Genomic DNA, 17,763 nt, shown 5'->3' on the forward strand with positions numbered 1-17,763 from the left:
TTCTTTGGAGAAGTGTCTATTCGTGTCTTTTGCCCATTTCTTCCCTGTATTATTTGTTTTTTTGGGTGTTGAGTTTGGTAAGTTCTTTATAGATTTTGGATACTAACCCTCTATCTGATATGTCGTTTGCAAATATCTTCTCCCATTCTGTCAGTTGCCTTTTAGTTTTGCTGATTGTTTCCTTCACTGTGCAGAAGCTTTTTATTTTGATGAGGTCCCAATAGTTCATTTTTGCTTTTGTTTCCCTTGCCTCTGGAGACATGTTGAGTAAGAAGTCGCCGCGGCCAAGATCAAGGAGGTTTTTGCCTGCTTTCTCCTCGAAAATTTTGATGGCTTTCTGTCTTACATTTAGGTCTTTCATCCATTTTTAGTTTATTTTTGTGTAGGGTGTAAGAAAGTGGTCCAGGTTCATTTTTCTGCATGTCACTGTCCAGTTTTCCCAGCACAACTTGCCGAAGAGACTGTCTTTATTCCATTGGATAGTCTTTCCTGCTTTGTCAAAGATTAGTTGGCCATACTTTTGTGGGTCCATTTCTGGGTTCTCTATTCTATTCCATTGATCTGAGTGTCTGTACTTGTGCCAGTACCATACTGTCTTGATGATTACAGCTTTGTAATACAGCTTGAAGTCTGGGATTGTGATGCCTCCTGCTTTGGTTTTCTTTTTCAAGATCGCTTTGGCTATTCGGGGTCTTTTCTGGTTCCATACAATTTTTAGGATTGTTTATTCTAGCTCTGTGAAGAATGCTGGTGTTACTTTGATAGGGATTGCATTGAATATGTGGATTTCTTTGGGTAGTATTGATTTTTTAACAATATTTGTTCTTCCTATCCAGCAGCATGAAATCTTTTTCCATTTTTTTTTTTTTGTCTTCTTCAATTTCTTTCATAAGATTTCTACAATTTTCAGCGCATAGATTTTTCACCTCTTTGGTTAGATTTATTCCTAGGCATTTTATGGTTTTTGGTGCAATTGTAAATGGTATCGATTCCTTGATTTCTCCTCCTCTTGCTTCATTGTTGGTGTATAGGAATGCAACCAATTTCTGTGCATTGGTTTTATATCCTGCAACTTTGCTGAATTCATGAATCAGTTCTAGGAGTTTTTTGGTAGAATCTTTTGGGTTTTCCATACAGAGTATCATGTCATCTGCAAAGAGTGAAAGTTTGACCTCTTCCTGGACAATTTGGATGTCTTTTATTTGTGTTATCTGATTGCAGAGACTAAGACTTCCAATACTGTGTTGAATAACAGTGGTGATAGTGGGCATCACTGTCTTGTTCCTGACCTTAGGGGGAAAGCTCTCAATTTTTCCCCATTGAGGATGATATTAGCATTGGGTCACTCATATATGGCTTTTATGATCTTGAGGTATGATCCTTCTATCCCTACTTTCTTGAGGGTTTTTATCAAGAAAGGATGCTGTATTTTGTCAAATTCTTTCTCTGCATCTATTGAGAGATCATATGGTTCTTGTCCTTTTTTTTTTTATTGATGTGATGAATCACATTGATTGTTTTGCGGATATCGAACCAGCCCTGCATCCCAGGTATAAATCCCACTTGGCCGTGGTGAATATTTTTTTTAATGTATTGTTGGATCTGGTTGGCTAATATCTTGTTGAGGATTTTTGCATCCATGTTCATCAAGGAAATTGGTCTATAATTCTCCTTTTTAGTGGGGTCTCTGGTTTTGGAATCAAGGTAATGCTGGCTTCATAAAAAGAGTGTGGAAGTTTTCCTTCCACTTCTATTTTTTGGAACAGCTTCAAAAGAATAGGTGTTAACTCTTCCTTAAATGTTTGGTAGAATTCCCCTGGAAAGCCATCTGGCCCTGGACTCTTGTGTTTTGGAAGATTTTTGATTACTAATTCGGTTTCTTTCATTTATATATATATATAATTTATTGTCAAACTGGTTTCCATACAACACCCATTGCTCATTCCAACAGATGCCCTCCTCAATGCCCATCACCCACTTTCCCCTCTCCCCCAGCCCCCATTAACCCTCAGTTTGTTCTCAGTATTTAAGAGTCTCTTATGATTTGCCTTCCTCCCTCTCTGTAACTTTTTCCCCCCTTCTCCTTCCCCCTGGTCTTGTGTTAAGTTTCTCAAGATCCACATATGCGTGAAAACATATGGTACCTGTCTTTCTCTGCCTGACTTATTTCACTTAGCATAACACTCTCCAGTTCCATCCACGTTGCTACAAATGGCCAGATTTCATTCTTTCTCATTGCCAAGCAGTATTCCATTGTATATACAAACCACATCTTCTTTATCCATTCGTCAGTTGATGGACATTTAGGCTCTTTCCATAATTTGGCTATTGTTGAGAGTGCTGCTATAAACATTGGGGTACAATGCCCCTATGCATCAGCCCTCCTGTATCCCTTGGGTAAATTCTTAGCAGTGCTATTGGTGGGTCATAGGGTAGATCTATTTTTAATTTTCTGAGGAACCTCCACACTGTTTTCCAGAGTGGCTGCACCAGTTTTCATTCCCACCAACAGTGCAAGAGGGTCCCTGTTTCTCCACATCCACTCCAGCATCTATAGTCTCCTGATTCAATTTCTTTACTGGTTATGGGTCTGTTCAAATTTTCTTTCTTCCTGGTTAAGTTTTGATAGTTTTTATGTTTCTAGGAATTTGTCCATTTCTTCCAGATTGCCCATTTTATTGGCATATACTTGCTCATAATATTCTCTTATTATTGTTTTTATTTCTGCTGTGTTGGTTGTGATCTCTCCTCTTTCATTCTTGATTTTATTCATTTGGGTCCTTTCTTTTGTCTTTTTGATCAAACTGGCTAGTGGTTTATCAATTTTGTTAATTCTTTCAAAGAACCAGCTTCTGGTTTCATTGATTCGTTCTACTGTTTTTTTGGTTTCAATAGCATTAATTTCTGCTCTAATCTTTATTATTTCCTGTCTCCTGCTGGCTTTGGATTTTATTTGCTGTTCTTTTTCCAGCTCTTTAAGGCATAAGATTAGCTTCTGTATAGGAAATCTTTCTTCCTTCTTTAGGAAGGCCTGAATTGCTATATACTTTCCTCTTATGACCGCCTTCCTGCGTCCCAGAGGTTTGGGGTTGTGGTGTTATCATTTTCATTGGCTTCCATGAACTTTTTAATTTCCTCTTTAACTTCTTGGTTAGCCCATTCATTCTTTAGTAGGATGCTCTTTAGTCTCCCAAGTATTTGTTACCTTTCCAAATTTTTTCTTGTGGTTGATTTTGAGTTTCATAGCATTGTGGTCTGAAAATATGCACGGTATGATCTCGATCTTTTTGTTCTTGTTGAGGGCTGATTTGTGTCCCAGTATGTGGTCTATTCTGGAGAACGTTCCATGTGCACTGGAGAAGAATGTATATTCCACTGCTTTAGGATGAAATGTTCTGAATATATCTGTTAAGTTCGTCTGGTCCAGTGTGTCATTCAAAGCCATTGTTTCCTTGTTGATTTTTTGATTAGATGATCTGTCCGTTGCTGTGAGTGGGGTGTTGAAGTCCCCTACTATTATGGTATTACTGTCAATGAGTTTCTTTATGTTTGTGATTGATTTATATTTTTGGGTGTTCCACATTTGGCGCATAGATGTTTATATTTGTTAGGTCTTCTTGGTGGGTAGACGCCTTACTTATGATATAAAGCCCTTCTTCATCTCTTGATACAGTCTTTATTTTAAAGTCCAGATTGTCTGATATAAGTATGGCTATTTCAGCTTTCTTTTGTTGACCATTAGCATGATAGATGGTTCTCCATCCCCTTACTTTCAATCTGAAGGTGTCTTTAGGTCTAAAGTGGGTCTCTTGTAAACAGCACGTAGATGGGTCTTGTTTCTTATCCATTCTGTTACTCTATGTCTTTTGATTGGAGCATTGAGTCCATTGACGTTTAGAGTGAGTACTGAAAGATATGAATTTATTGCCATTATGTTGCTTGTAGAGTTGGAATTTCTGGTGGTGTTCTCCAGTCCTTTCTAGTCTTTGTTGCTTTTGGTCTTTATTTGTTTTTTCTCATCTTTTCTCCCCTCAGAGAGTCCCCCTTAAAATTTTTTGCAGGGCTGGTTTAGTGGTCACAAACTCCTTTAATTTTTGTCTGGGAAAGTTTTTATCTCTCCTTCTATTTTGAATGACACCCTTGCTGGATAAAGAATTCTTGGCTGCATATTTTTCTGATTCAGCACATTGAATACATCCTGCCACTCCTCTCTGGCCTGCCAAGTTTCTGTGGATAGGTCTGCTGCAAACCTGATCTGCCTCCCCTTGTAGGTTAGAGACTTTTTTTCCCTTTCTGCTTTCATGGTTCTCTCCTTGCCTGAGTATTTTGTGAATTTGACTATGATATGCCTTGTTGATGGTCGGTTTTTGTTGAATCTAATGGGAGTCCTCTGTGCTTCCTGGATTTTGATGTCTGTGTCTTTCCCCAGGTTAGGAAAGTTTTCTGCTATGATTTGCTCACATAATCCTTCTACCCCTATGTCTCTATCTTCCTCTTCTGGGACCCCTATGATTCTAATGTTGTTCCTTTTTAATGAGTCATTGATTTCTCTAATTCTTAAATTGTGCTCTTTCACCTTAACTTCCCTCTTTTTTTCTGCTTCGTTATTCTCCATAAGTTTGTTCTCTATATCTCTGATTCTCTGTTCTGCCTCATCCATCCTTGCCACTGTGACATCCATTCAAGATTGCAGCTCAGTTATAGCATTTTTTATTTCATCCTGACTAGCTTTTACTTCTTTTATCTCTGCAGAAAGGGATTCTATTTTCAACTCCAGCTAGTATTCTTATTATTGTGATTCTAAATTCTGCCTCTTGCTTGGTTAATTCCCTGGCTGTCATTTCTTCCTGCTCTTTCTTTTGGGATGAATTCCTTCATTTGGTCATTTTGAAGGGAGAAAAGGAATTAATGAGGTAAAAAAATTAAAATTGAAAAAATATTAAAATTAAAAAATTAAAAACAAGCACACACACACACACACACACGTACAAAGTCTAATAAATGTTGTTAGATCCTAGGTGTGTTTTGGTCTGGGTGTTGAAAGGGGCTTGATTAGAGAAAAAGGGGGAAAGAAAAAAAAAGGAAAGAAATCATTTGAAAATTTGACACTAAAGTAGACTAAAATGAAATGATGGAAGTAAAATAGAATTTGAAAAAAATTTACACAAAAGTAGAAAATATAGTAGAAAAAATTAAAGAAAAATAGTTTTAATAAAAATTGAAAATAAAAATGAATTTTTTCTCTTTCCGTACTCAAGAAAATGAAAAGAAATGAAAAAGAGAAAAAAGAAAAAGAAAGAAAGAAAATTGAATAGATGGTCCAGTGAACAGATTGAAATATAACTGAAATTACTTGGTTTTCCCCTAGAAGTCAAACTATGAAGCCTTTTATAGTCCATAAACTAAGCAGGTGGAGACTTGTGTTCCTGAAGAGCGAGGTTGGCCCAGTTGGGTGGGGCTTAGTGTAATGGCTCTGTACTCCACTAGATGGTGCTGCTACCCTCCGGGGGCGGATTGTTGTGGCGCTCGTAGGTGCGTGTGCGCGCGCGTGGGAGTGGTGAAAATGGTGTCACCCAGCTACCCAGTCTCTAGTATCTGAACTCTGTTCTCCCTCATTAGCAATCGTGCACCCATCCTTTGTCTTCAGCTTCCTTCCACTCCTCGCTTTTACACAGTCCATGACCAAGCCCTAGGTAGAACCTTCCTCCTGAGTTTTGTCTCAGATGAGGCTGTGCTTCTCGACCCCTTACTTCTGAGGGATTGTGGCTTTGACCCTTTCTGCCCCTCTGTGGAAGGTCTCACTGAGCAATGGCCGGGTGCTGGCTGCACCCAGGAACGTTCGTGGGACTGTGCTGCTGCTGACACCCAAAGACTGCGGCTGGGTGCCAGCCCATCCCAGAAAAAGTTTGCACAATTGTGTAGCAGCAGCATTTCAGGGAATATGGAAAATCACATCACACATCTGGCACCAGGCTTCACCCTCAGTGACCTCGTTCCAGCACCAGCAAATGTGGTTTTCTCCTGGGTCCACTGGGGTCTTTGCCTGTGCAGGGGCCACACAGCCTCTACCACGTGTCCTCCCAGCAAGGGAACCGCCTCTCCCTGTGTGGCCTGAAGACCCCTGGACTCCACTCTACTCCTGGGGATTCACCCTTCCCACCAGAGCGCCACCGGCTGTTGAGCTGCAGAGTTTCAGCCTCTGTGCTCCCCTGTTTATAGTCTTAATGGAATTTAAACCCTCTCCTTTCTCCTTTCTCCCTCTTTAGTTCAGTCCCTGTGGCTGTTTCCACTTTCTCTCCAGCTGCTTTGGTGGGGGGGATACTTTTCCTGTATTCTTCCCCCCCATCTCAGCCCTCTCTCCTCATGCAAAAGTGGCTCCCTGCCCTCCACGGCTTGTCTCTCCCCCAGTTCACCTTTCCACACCACGTACCTGCTGAGTTCTGTGGTTCAGGTTGTGAAGATTATTGTGTTAATCCTCAGATACGTTTTCTAGGTGTGCAGGATGGTTAGTGTTGGTCTGGCTGTATTTCATGGACATGAGACACACAAAAAACTTCCATGTTGTTCTGCCATCTTGGCTCCTCCCTATTTCCCCCTTTTTTATTGAAGTATACTTGACACACAATGTTATGTCAGTTTCAGGTATGCAACATGGTGATTGGATAACTCCATGTACTGTGCTCCCCACAAGTGTAGCTGCCATCTGTCACCACACAGCACTATTACAGCACCATTGACTACATCCCCTGTGTGGTACTTTTCATCCCTGTGACTACTCATTTCGTAACTGGAAGCCTGTGTCTCCCACTCCCTTCATCCATTTCGCCAATCCCTAACCCCCAGCTCCTCTGGCAGCCATCAGTTTGTTGTCTTTATTTATCAGTCTTAATTTATAGGTTTCTGCCTATTTGTTTTGGTTTTTAGATTTCATATATAAGTGAAATCATAGTATTTGTTTTTACCTGACTTATTTTACTTAGTGCCATACCCTTTAGGTACCCAACCATGTTGTTGCAAATGGCAAGATCTCACTCTTTTTTTTATAACTAATATTCCATTGTATGTATATGTATCTATCTGTCTACCTGTCTGCCTGCCTATCTATCTATCTCTCATCTATCATCTGTCCCACATCTTCTTTATCCATTCATCTCTATTGATGGACATGTAGGTTGCTTGCATATCTTTGTGTTAATAACATAATAGTTATAGGGGTGCATGGTATCTTTTTGAATGAGCATTTTTTTGTTTTTTGTTTTGGTAAATACTGCATTTGTGATTTTTAAATGAATAAGGGATAAAAAATAAGTTTTAAACCCAGGATGGCTTAAAAAGTTCCCCAGGTAAGTGAGGCAGTTTAAGAGCAGACTGTCTGGTTTCATATTTGCTCTCCATCTTTCACGATGGCACTGGACAGATCACAATAAGTTGCAATCTCATTAAGCATCAGAATTCTCACCTGTTAATAGGTATATAGCACTTCCCTGAGAGGATCATTCTGAGGATCGTGTGCTAATACATGTAAAACTATCATGTACCCAGTATATACTACATACTCAATGTTAGCTATTAACGTCTGGATGTTCAAAGTTCTATCTCTTCCCTGGTGTCTGAGTATCTACCAGCAGGTCAAGAGAGGAGCTTATGCTTGGTTAAAATTACCATCTCCAGCCTCAGTCTACACCACCTAATGGTGTAATGCAGGATCAGCAGGGAACTTTGAGCCCAATGTGCTTGGAGTAACGCCCTCAATGCTTTCATCACAGGGGTCAGTAAGCCACTCCAGACTCTGCAGGACTCTTGGAAAGGCCTTGTCACCTGTTTCTACCTCTTGGTATAAAGCCTTGCCACAACTTTCTTCCTCAAAACCATTAAGGCAAATTTCACATGCCCTTGACTCCTGTTAATTTTATCACTGCAAGAAGCCCTATAAAGGTGTCTGGGTGGCTCAGTCGGTTAACTGTGTGACTCTTGATTTTGGCTCAGGTCATGATCTCACGGTTTGTGGGTTCAAGCCTCCTCACTGACAGTGCAGAGCCTGCTTGGGATTCTCTCTCTCCCTCTCTCTCTCTCTCTCTGTGTGCCCCTCCTCTGCTCATGCTCACACATACTCTCTCTCTCTCTCTCTCTCTTTCTCAAAATAAATAATAAATAAATCACCTTTGGAAAAAAAATCTCCATATCGCTTTTCACATTCTTCCTTCTGGAATATTCTTCCATATTCCCTCACCCACTCCCAATCATTTCCACTATGCCCTCTGGACTCAAAATCAATCAACAATAAAATTTCCTAAATCTTTAACTTGTTTCCACCTTTCTTTCACCTCCTTGTTCTAGCCAAAACTACTTCCCTCGAATCCTTTCCAGGTCAGTTTTCTCTTGCACCCCTCACACCGCTCAGCCTGGAGAGAGACTAGACAGTCCCCTTAATCTTCCATGCCCTAAAAGTCACTCTCTGAATCTTACATCAACAAACCATATCATCCACTATTTCTCCTGGTTGCAAATGAACCCGTTTTCACTTTCCCTCTCTCATCTTTACTCTTGGGGTTCCTGTCATTCCAGGACTGCTTCTGTCACAGTTTGTGAGGATTTCAATGTCCACTTTACATTATTTTTCTCTAGTTTCTCAGGTCCTTGCCTTCTTTCTCCAATGATCTTGTTCTCCAGCCTATATCGGCCACTTATTTCCACTTAAACCCTAAGAGTTGTTTGTTTTAAAGATTTTTTTTAAATGTATTTATTTATTTTGAGAGAGAAAACATGAGTTGGGTAGGGGCAGAGAGATTGGGGGAGGGAGAGAATCCTAACACTGGGCTAAAACTACAAACTGTGAGATCATGACTTGAGCCAAAGTTGGAAGCTTAACAAACTGAACCATCCAGATGCCCCTCAATCCTAGTTTTTGACATTACCAATATCCATAATCCTGGGTACCAATTTTAAGCATCCAGCTCTGACCCGCATTGCCTACTCTCCCAGCTCATTCCTCTCACACCCTAACTCTATTCTTTGCAGGCCTTTTGGAGAGCGTCCAACCCAACCCCACCAGATGGCGGTCATGTGTGGTTCATATTTTGTCCCCAGAAAACATGCCTCAGCCACAAACCCTGGGAATGCTGTTGTATCCTAACAGGTCACGGACACTTTGCACACACCGTCAGAGCCCTTAGCAAGCCAGTCTCTCAACTTTTTAATTTTCTAGGTGGGATTCAGTCACAAGTCTTTTGTGCTCCTTCCCCCAACTTCAGGGGCACATACTCCTGGGGGAAGTGATCTTATTCCCAGATTAGAGGTAAATCTTGGTTAGTGTGAATCAATCATGGCAAACCCATTCTCCTCACTAGCAACTGGTGTAGGTAAATGAAGTCTGCCAAGAGAGGGGCTTCTTTGCTGTTAAAAATCAAGTTGTAGTAAAAGCAGGACATTTTCTCTCTGGGCAATCTCTTGTCTGGATGATATACGTAAATTTCTCATACACGATGGCAGCCTAACTGAGGAAAATCTGACATGCTGAAGAGTAGAAAAAAGAAGTTGCTCCTGATATCACTCTAAGTCACTGAATCAACCAGTCCTGGAGCCATCCTATCTGGGGATTCCTTGTTAATTGAAAGAATAAATCCTCATGTTTAAGCCATTCTCAACTGGTTTTTGTGTTACATCTTGCCAAAAGTCTCCCATGTGATAGGAGTTGTTCTTACTGGGTGCCAACACCAGATCCTGTATACATATCCTCTTCTTTAACAATCTGTAAGTACTGTTATTGTGCCAGTTTTAAAATGAGTAAACTGAGGCACAGGTCACAAAGTCAGTAAGTGGGAGAGCAGGGTTCAAGCTCATCAGTCTGTAGGACTTCAAGGCCTAGGCTCTTAACCACCACACTGCAGCGCCTCCTGGTGGAGACAGGGGGACACTACCTGAGGAACCCTCTGAGGAACCCAGAAGGTGGGGACCACTCACTGAAGCACCCCTTTCTGGCACCAGGCTGGTTGGACTTGTCCTGTAAAGTTCTTATTTTGTACTCACAGCCTGGTGAGACCTAAGACTCAGAAACGATTAACTTTATACTCTCTACACCTATTTGGGACAGAATGTCACATTTAGTATCTGTCTCAGTATTACTTTAAATAAAAAAAAGTTAGTTATCATAAAAGTTCCAAAGTTATGTTTTCCAGTAGTTCTTGGGGGGAATCAAACCCATAATACTCTTTGAAAAAATTATGGGTACCAAATTTCTTATGGAAAAGTGGTAAAAATTTTGATTTCTTATAACTATGAAAGGTGACAGACTATTAATTAGACATATTGTGGTGTTCATTTGCAAGCATAAAAATATCAAATCATCATGCTGTACATCTGAAAGTAATATGGTGTTGTGTGTAAATTATACCTCGGTTTAAAAAAAGTTTTGGTTTAGTCTGGGGAATGGGGAGCCTGAAGTATGTTCTTTAAAAGAAAAGGTCCAGTGTAGAAAAAAATGTGCCAGAAATATGTGTAGCAGGTAGTTATCAGATAAAAATATGTTAATCCTTTTTTCAAAGATGTGTTTTGGGGGCACCAGGGTGGCTCAGTCAGTTAAGCATCCGACTCTCGGTTTCAGCTCAGGTCATGATCTGTGGCTTTGTGAGTTTGAGCCCTGCATCAGGCTCTGTGCTGATGGTGTGGAGCCTGCTTAGGATTCTCTCTCTCTCTCTCTCTCTCTCTCTCTCTCTCTTTGCCTCTCCCCTGCTCACACTCTGTCTCTCTCAAAAATAAACTTAAAAAAAAAACCAAAGAGGTGCTTTGTTCAGTGAGGTAAAATAAATATTTTATGAACACTATTGATTAGGTGGGAATGGCCACAGCCCTTAACCTCAAGGGGTCAGGAAGTCTACACAATCCAGTTCCAAGAACCAGGGGGCAATGAGGAGAAACAAGGAGTATTTGTATCATTGGTATAGAAATTTTGTGTTCTCCAAGAGCAGGCAATCAGTATTTTTATTTATTGGGGTTTAAGGAACTTTAAAAGAGGAAGTATAAAAATGACTCAAAATCCCCACATGAAAAAGAATATTGATTTGAGGGAGCATGACATGCTAATGTACAGCACATCAAAGAGGCTCTGTTTTAAGAATAACAACTACTAGCACAGCAGAGAACGGAAGCTGTGGCTCTCCTCTTCCCCCAAGACTTTAAGATCTCCCCCCACTGCCCCAGAACACCCTTCACATGAGCCCCACCCCGGCCTCATGAGCTCTGATCGGTTTGTCTCTGTATCCCAGAGCCACTCGGCTCATTGAGTTGCTCAGAAATACCTGAAATATTTACCAAGGGCCATATTGCCTATCCAAGGCTCACTCTGGCACATTGCTGTTTGCCTAATTATAGTTACATCAAATAAATAATGCTGGGCATTTTAGAATGTTTATTATGGTCTACACCATAGTGTAGATCAGTTTAGAGCTGTCTCCACTGGCTACTTGATTGAAAAGATGAGTGAGCCTCTTTGGATGTTATCAGGAGTGACAGTCCAAGCCTTTAGTCAGTCCTATGGTGACTATATTGATTCATAAACTTTTATTTATGACAAATTAATCGTCAGCCCATCTTTGAAAACCGATTATGGTTTGTATTTCCATTCTGCAATATTTGTGAAAGGGAAGTCACGTAACTAAAAGACAATTCAATGAAATTTAAGGAAATAATTCCTCATTCTCAAGATTTCCACTGAGGGACATTATTGCTAATCTATTTTGGACCTCCTATAAGAGGAATTACAGGGGCATCTTGGTGGTTTGGTCAGTTAAACATCTGACTTTGGCTCAGGTCATGATCTCACGGTTTGTGGGTTGGAGACCCATGTTGGGCTCTGTGCTGACAGCTCAGAGCCTGGAGCCTGCTTCGGATTCTGTGTCTCCCTATCTTGGCCCCTTCTGCATTCATGTTATGTCTCTTTCTATCTCAAGAATAAGTAAACATGAAAAAAAATGAAATCTAAATGAATCCGGGTTATGATCTTGACTTGGCTATTTACAAACTGTTTGGAAGTACCTGCTGTTTGTACCTACTGCTTGATAGTAGGCAAATTATTTTTCATTTCTAAGCCTGTTTCCTTTTATTTACTTTATCTATCTCTATTATTTATCATTACTGTCACCTATCATTTCTATCTATCCATGTATCCATCTATGGTAGACATTAAAGTATTCATTAATATCTATTTCCTTTTACTTCTAGGCATTTAGGATGATCATGCATGTGTGTGCGTGCTCACACACACACACACACACACACACAGAGCTACACATGACCTGCTATGGTCAATGAAATAGGAGAGAAGTAGTGACTTGTATCTTCCAGCATTTAAGACAGGGTGTCAATTTTCCATCTTTCCTCCTCCCTGCTGCTGTGATTGGCAATGTGAATGGTGTGCCTCAGCTGGAAGAATCTCTGAATGAAGGCTCTATGGAGTCCAGCCACTAAGGGCTGTTGTGAATAAGAAATACACTATTATTGTGATAAGTGAATGTGATTTGGGGATTGTTACTTAACCTAACTTAACCTGACCAATACATCATCTTCCCTTTTCCCAAAAAGAAGTTAAAGTAGCTGAAAGAGATGTATTGTACAGTAGGATAAACAAGTGTCTGAGTAAGTTAAAGATAACATATAATAACATTTGCCTTACAGAATCATTGGGAGAAAACATATATATCCACCAGTGTGATTGATAATCAGTAGATAGAACAATATGAGCTTCCAGCTGTTTTTTATGTTTGGATCCTTCTATATGATGGTCCTTCCCCACCCCAGAGTTCTTTGCTCACTTTCCACCAGGCTCAGGGAGGCCTTCTTTTGACCTACTTACTTACAATTACAATCTAGTTTCTCCCATGCCACACTCATTACCTTTCTTAACTTTTTTTCCATTGTACGTATCACCATCTGCCATACTATATATTTTACTTACTTATTTGTTTGGTATGTGTCCCTCGACACTAGAATGGAAGTTCCATGAGGAAAGGGGTCTTTACCTGTTTTGTTCACTGCTGTATTCCCAGATCACCTAGAACTGCCTGACACAGTCAGTGCTCAATAAATATTTTTGAATGAGTTTGGATTAATGAATTGTGATTTGATAGGACTCACCAGAATCCTTAGTACAGACACCAAAATGAAATAAATAGCCAACTGCCTGGTGTTTCAGAGTTTGGGATATCAAAATATACACACCACCCTGTCTTCTACATGTATACCCTCCTTGACTGTCATCTGTCCATCAGTACCTTCCCTGCCTCCGCTCCCTTTTTGGCATGCTGGTTTTGAGAGATAACTACCCACCATAGAGTCTTCAACAACAATACTGATGAGAACTGAAACAAAATAATGATTAACATTTATTAAGCACCATGACATGCTAGCTTCAAGGCTAAGTACATTCCATTCATGATCGAATTTGAATTTCAAACAACTCTGAAGCAGTACTATTATCACCATTATTTTAAAGATGAAAAAAATTGAGGCTTAATGATGCTAAATAATTTGCCCCAAGCCACATCCCTAGTAAGTGGTAATGTAGATATTTAGTTCTCTATTGCTGTGTAACAAGCCACCCCAAACATGGTGGCTAAAAATAATTTGTTATTGTTTGTCATGATTCTGTGGGTCAAATGGGCTCAGCTAGATGGCTCTCTTGGAGTCTCTCACATGACTGTATATTGTTGCAGGTAGGTGACAGCTGACCTGGGTGTCCCAGATGGCTTTCACATGTCTGGCATCTCAGAAGGGATGCCTGAAACACTTGGGGACTGCCCAGTCTTCTCTCTGTCTATACAGCCTCTCCACACTGTTAGTTTAGGGTTGCTTCCAGCATGGTGGCCTTGGCATACTCAGACTCCTGACTGTGGTGACTGGCGTCTTATGAACTGGCCTTGGAAGTCACACAGTGTCACTTCCCTCACATTCTATTAGCTATACAGGACCAGCTCAGATTCACTGTGGAGGACATAAATAATGGAAGGCGTGTCTCATTGGGGGATTATTTTGGAGACTCACTATCATGGTGGGATTTTTAAAAATATTTATTTTTGAGAGAGACAGAGAGCGCAGGGGAAGGGCAGAGAGAGAGGGACACAGAATCTCAAGCAGGGTCTGCACTGTCAGCACAGAGCCCTATGTGAGGCTCAAACTCATGGAACTGTGAGATCATTACCTGAGCCGAAATCAAAAGTCAGACACTTAACTGAACCATCCAGGTGTCCCTATCATGATATGATTTTTATCCAGATATTCTGAACCTAAGCTAGTGGCTGTGATGTGGAAATGTTGGGATTCAGAGCCAACGGCCAAGAAAGAATTCTTGAGACATCCTTGGTGCGAAAAAGGTAGTTTTATTAAAGCACAGGGACAGGATCCAGCGGTAGAAAGAGCTGCACTGGGACTGTGAGGGGTAACTGATTACATAAAACTTTGGTTTGCGAGCATAATTAATTCCAGATATGGAATGAAATGGAATGAAATTCATTCCATTCAAAGCACTCATATATCAAAGCGAATTTCAAGAACCATTGGCTTGGTTGTGATCATGTGACATTCGGTGTCACATACTACTCACATTGCAAGACATCACTCATTTATCAAGTTAAAATGTATTAGAAATGTTTGCTTGTCTTGCAGAACAAATTCCTTGTAATCCAAGTTTTTACAGTATATACTTTCAGGTTGGGAGGGGGTCAGAGACTGCACAAGCCTCCAAGGTATTTGGAAACAAGGTTTCTAGGACCCTGAGGGGGCTAGCTATTGTTAGGAAAATGTCATTTATTACTGTTCAATAAACCCTCAGTCATAAGATCCTTCAGATGTGTATCGGTGGGCCATATGCTTAGAGGATGATTGCTAACATATATCTTGGGATGAAGAGATAAAGGAAATTTCCAAAGGAATTTCTATATTTTAGAGTAGACTCACAGGATCCTGGGATGTCAGGATAATGTTAAGCTAAAATGGCCTTTTGCCTTGCAAAGTGTCAACCTCAAGGAAGCTGAGCTCTCAGAGGAAGGTCACTCTGCCTGCTTCAAGGACTTGTTAATGGGCTGTATGTTATAGGGACATTTAATTTTTTTTTTGCCTTTGTTTCCCACATCAGTTTGCAAACCCATTTATCTAAATGGAGGAGGCAGGTGACATATGAGGAAGGAAGCCCTGATGCAAGACAGGTGCTGGAGGAGAAGACGAGGTGAACAAGACAGCACAGGTCTTATTAAAGGACCACCTGCTGTCAGCACTAGCAACTTTGTCTTTCAAGACTTCAGGTCCCAACTTTCTGCATTTTAAGGGAAGCCAGATATATTTATAAAATATCCTTTTTTTAATTTTTATTTTTGAGAGAGAAAGAAAGAGCATGCTTGTGCAAGTAGGGGAGGGGCAGAGAGAGAGAGGAGAGAGAGAGAGAGATGGAGGCAGAAGATCCAAAGAGGGCTCTGCACTGCCAGCAGAGAACATGATGTGGGGCTTGAACTTATGAACAGTGAGATCGTGACCTGAGCTGAAGCCAGATGCTTAACAGAATGAGCCACCCAGGCACCCCAAAATATCCCAATTTTCAAACCACAGTACACAGTCAAGCAAAACACGCATGTGTTTTGTCTGTGTGCTGCCAGGTTGTAAACCCTGTCTGTGCTGGATCTCCAAGGTAATGTTCACACTCGCAAGCGTAACACACAAGGCCCAGTGTTCGTGGGGGCCACTTTACCTGAACTTCCCAGCTTCGTTTCTCACTCCTCTCCAGCATGCATGCACTCAGCAACATCTATTGATTCGTACTACATGTTAAGCAAGTTCTAGATGCTGGGGATATATAGCAGAGAACAAAACAAAGTCCTGCCCTCAGGGGACTATTCTATATTCTAGTTGGCAGAGACAGCCAATACACATATAAAAGTATAAAATGTCAGATGGCACTGAGTGTCATAGAGAAAAATAAAGCAGGGTGAGCTCCAGCATGGTTGGTTACAGGACATGCCTTTGCTTTCCTGTCATGCTCTTCTGTCTGCCTTGAATGACTCTCCCTCCCTTGTAGCCTAGTTGCTTCCTACCTCTCACTGGAGACTTAGCTTGAGCATTACAACCTTGCAATATTTTCTCTGTGCCATAAGACTGGTGACCCTCCTCCTGGCTCCCAGGGCACTTGTGCCTGCTCTTACTGTGAGGTTATAACTGTTTCTTAAGTTGGTATTTACTTTTCAGTATCTCCCACCAGACAGTGAGTAAATTGGGGGGGTTCTGTATTTCTTTTCATTTTCTATAAATCTTTGTTGATCAATGGAACATCCTCTTTGTGAAGATCTTTCCTGAGGAAGCTGCTGGGGGGGGGGAGGCAAATGCTCCTGACTTGTTTTCTTCTTTCCCTTTCCAGTAAGAAAAGTGCTTCCCTCTGCTGTTGAAGCACAGAACTGTGCTTTGGTGACTTGGAAAATGAAGAAGGTAAAGGATGTTGTTTATGTCCTTTGGTTTAGGGACAGGTTATTAATGAGTGTGAAATACTGTCTTAGATTATCAGTGAGTCAAGGAGCCAAAGCTAACTTCAAAGCTTACTTTACTTGGTCGTGAGAAGATGCTGATATACTTTCTATTTGCATATTCATATATGCACATTTGCGTATTCATGCACACATTCATGCTCGCAAGATGAAGAATATATCCCCTGTGTGTACAGACTTAACCACGTGCACTTGCTCTAGGCAACTTAGGCAAACAGGATGCACACTCACAATTGACAAGCATCAAACACCAGAAGGCTCCTGGCACAGCCTGATCACAGACCAGCATCTCTGACTTTTCTGTTTGCAGGGCTTCCGTCTGGCTCCTGATGCCTGCGTTTTCAGGGGTGTTTCGCTTCCATTAAGATTCTGAGGACACCAGCGGCCTGGAGGCTGGCTCGGTTTTCTAGAAGACCCATGGCTGGGGCTCCCTCTACACCCCTGCGGCCGCCCTGTGGAACAAGGTGAGGGCTGTCACTGGCGGGGGGGCGGTGGTTGGGGAGCGCACATGTTCCACTGCGCTCGGAACGCGCAAGATCTCAGCCCAGCCCGCACAGGGCCGTGTGGGCACAGCAGCCTCTGATGTGTCTCAACTCTGGAAACCCTGACTTTTCAGGCTGTGTCAGAGCCTCCCCCAAACAAAGTGACCAGGCTTGCAGCCGCGCCAGGAGACAAAAGCCCCAGGCAGCAGGCAGCTGCTGGGGAGTGTGTTCCCGGATGGAGCAGCCCTGGGGGTCGCTTGGAGGAGGAGGACAGTGGGGCTTGGGCTCAGGGACAATTCTGGGGGTGGGGTGGGGTGGAGGGGGTACTCTGAGCACACTGAGCAGCGGAGATTCAGTCACACACCTGATGACAACTTCTTGCTAATTGCTTGCTAGCTTCATTCAAATGATCTTTCCATGGAATGGGCCCAAAGGTTTTGCTTGCTTGTTTTTTTTTTTTTTAATATGAAACTTATTGTCAGATTGGTTTCCATACAATACCCAGTGCTCATCCCCAAAGGTGCCCTCCTCAATACCCATCACCCACCTTCCCACCCCCCATCAACCCTCAGTTTGTTCTCAGTTTTTAAGAGTCTCTTATGCTTTGGCTCTCTCCCACTCTAACCTCTTTTTTTTTTTTTTCTTCTCCTCCCCCATAGACTTCTGTTAAGTTTCTCAGGATCCACATAAGAGTGAAAACATATGGTATCTGTATTTCTCTGTATGACTTATTTCACTTAGCATAACACTCTCCAGTTCCATCC

Source organism: Panthera uncia, chromosome F1 (assembly GCF_023721935.1).
Source record: "Panthera uncia isolate 11264 chromosome F1, Puncia_PCG_1.0, whole genome shotgun sequence".
NCBI lineage: Eukaryota > Metazoa > Chordata > Mammalia > Carnivora > Felidae > Panthera > Panthera uncia.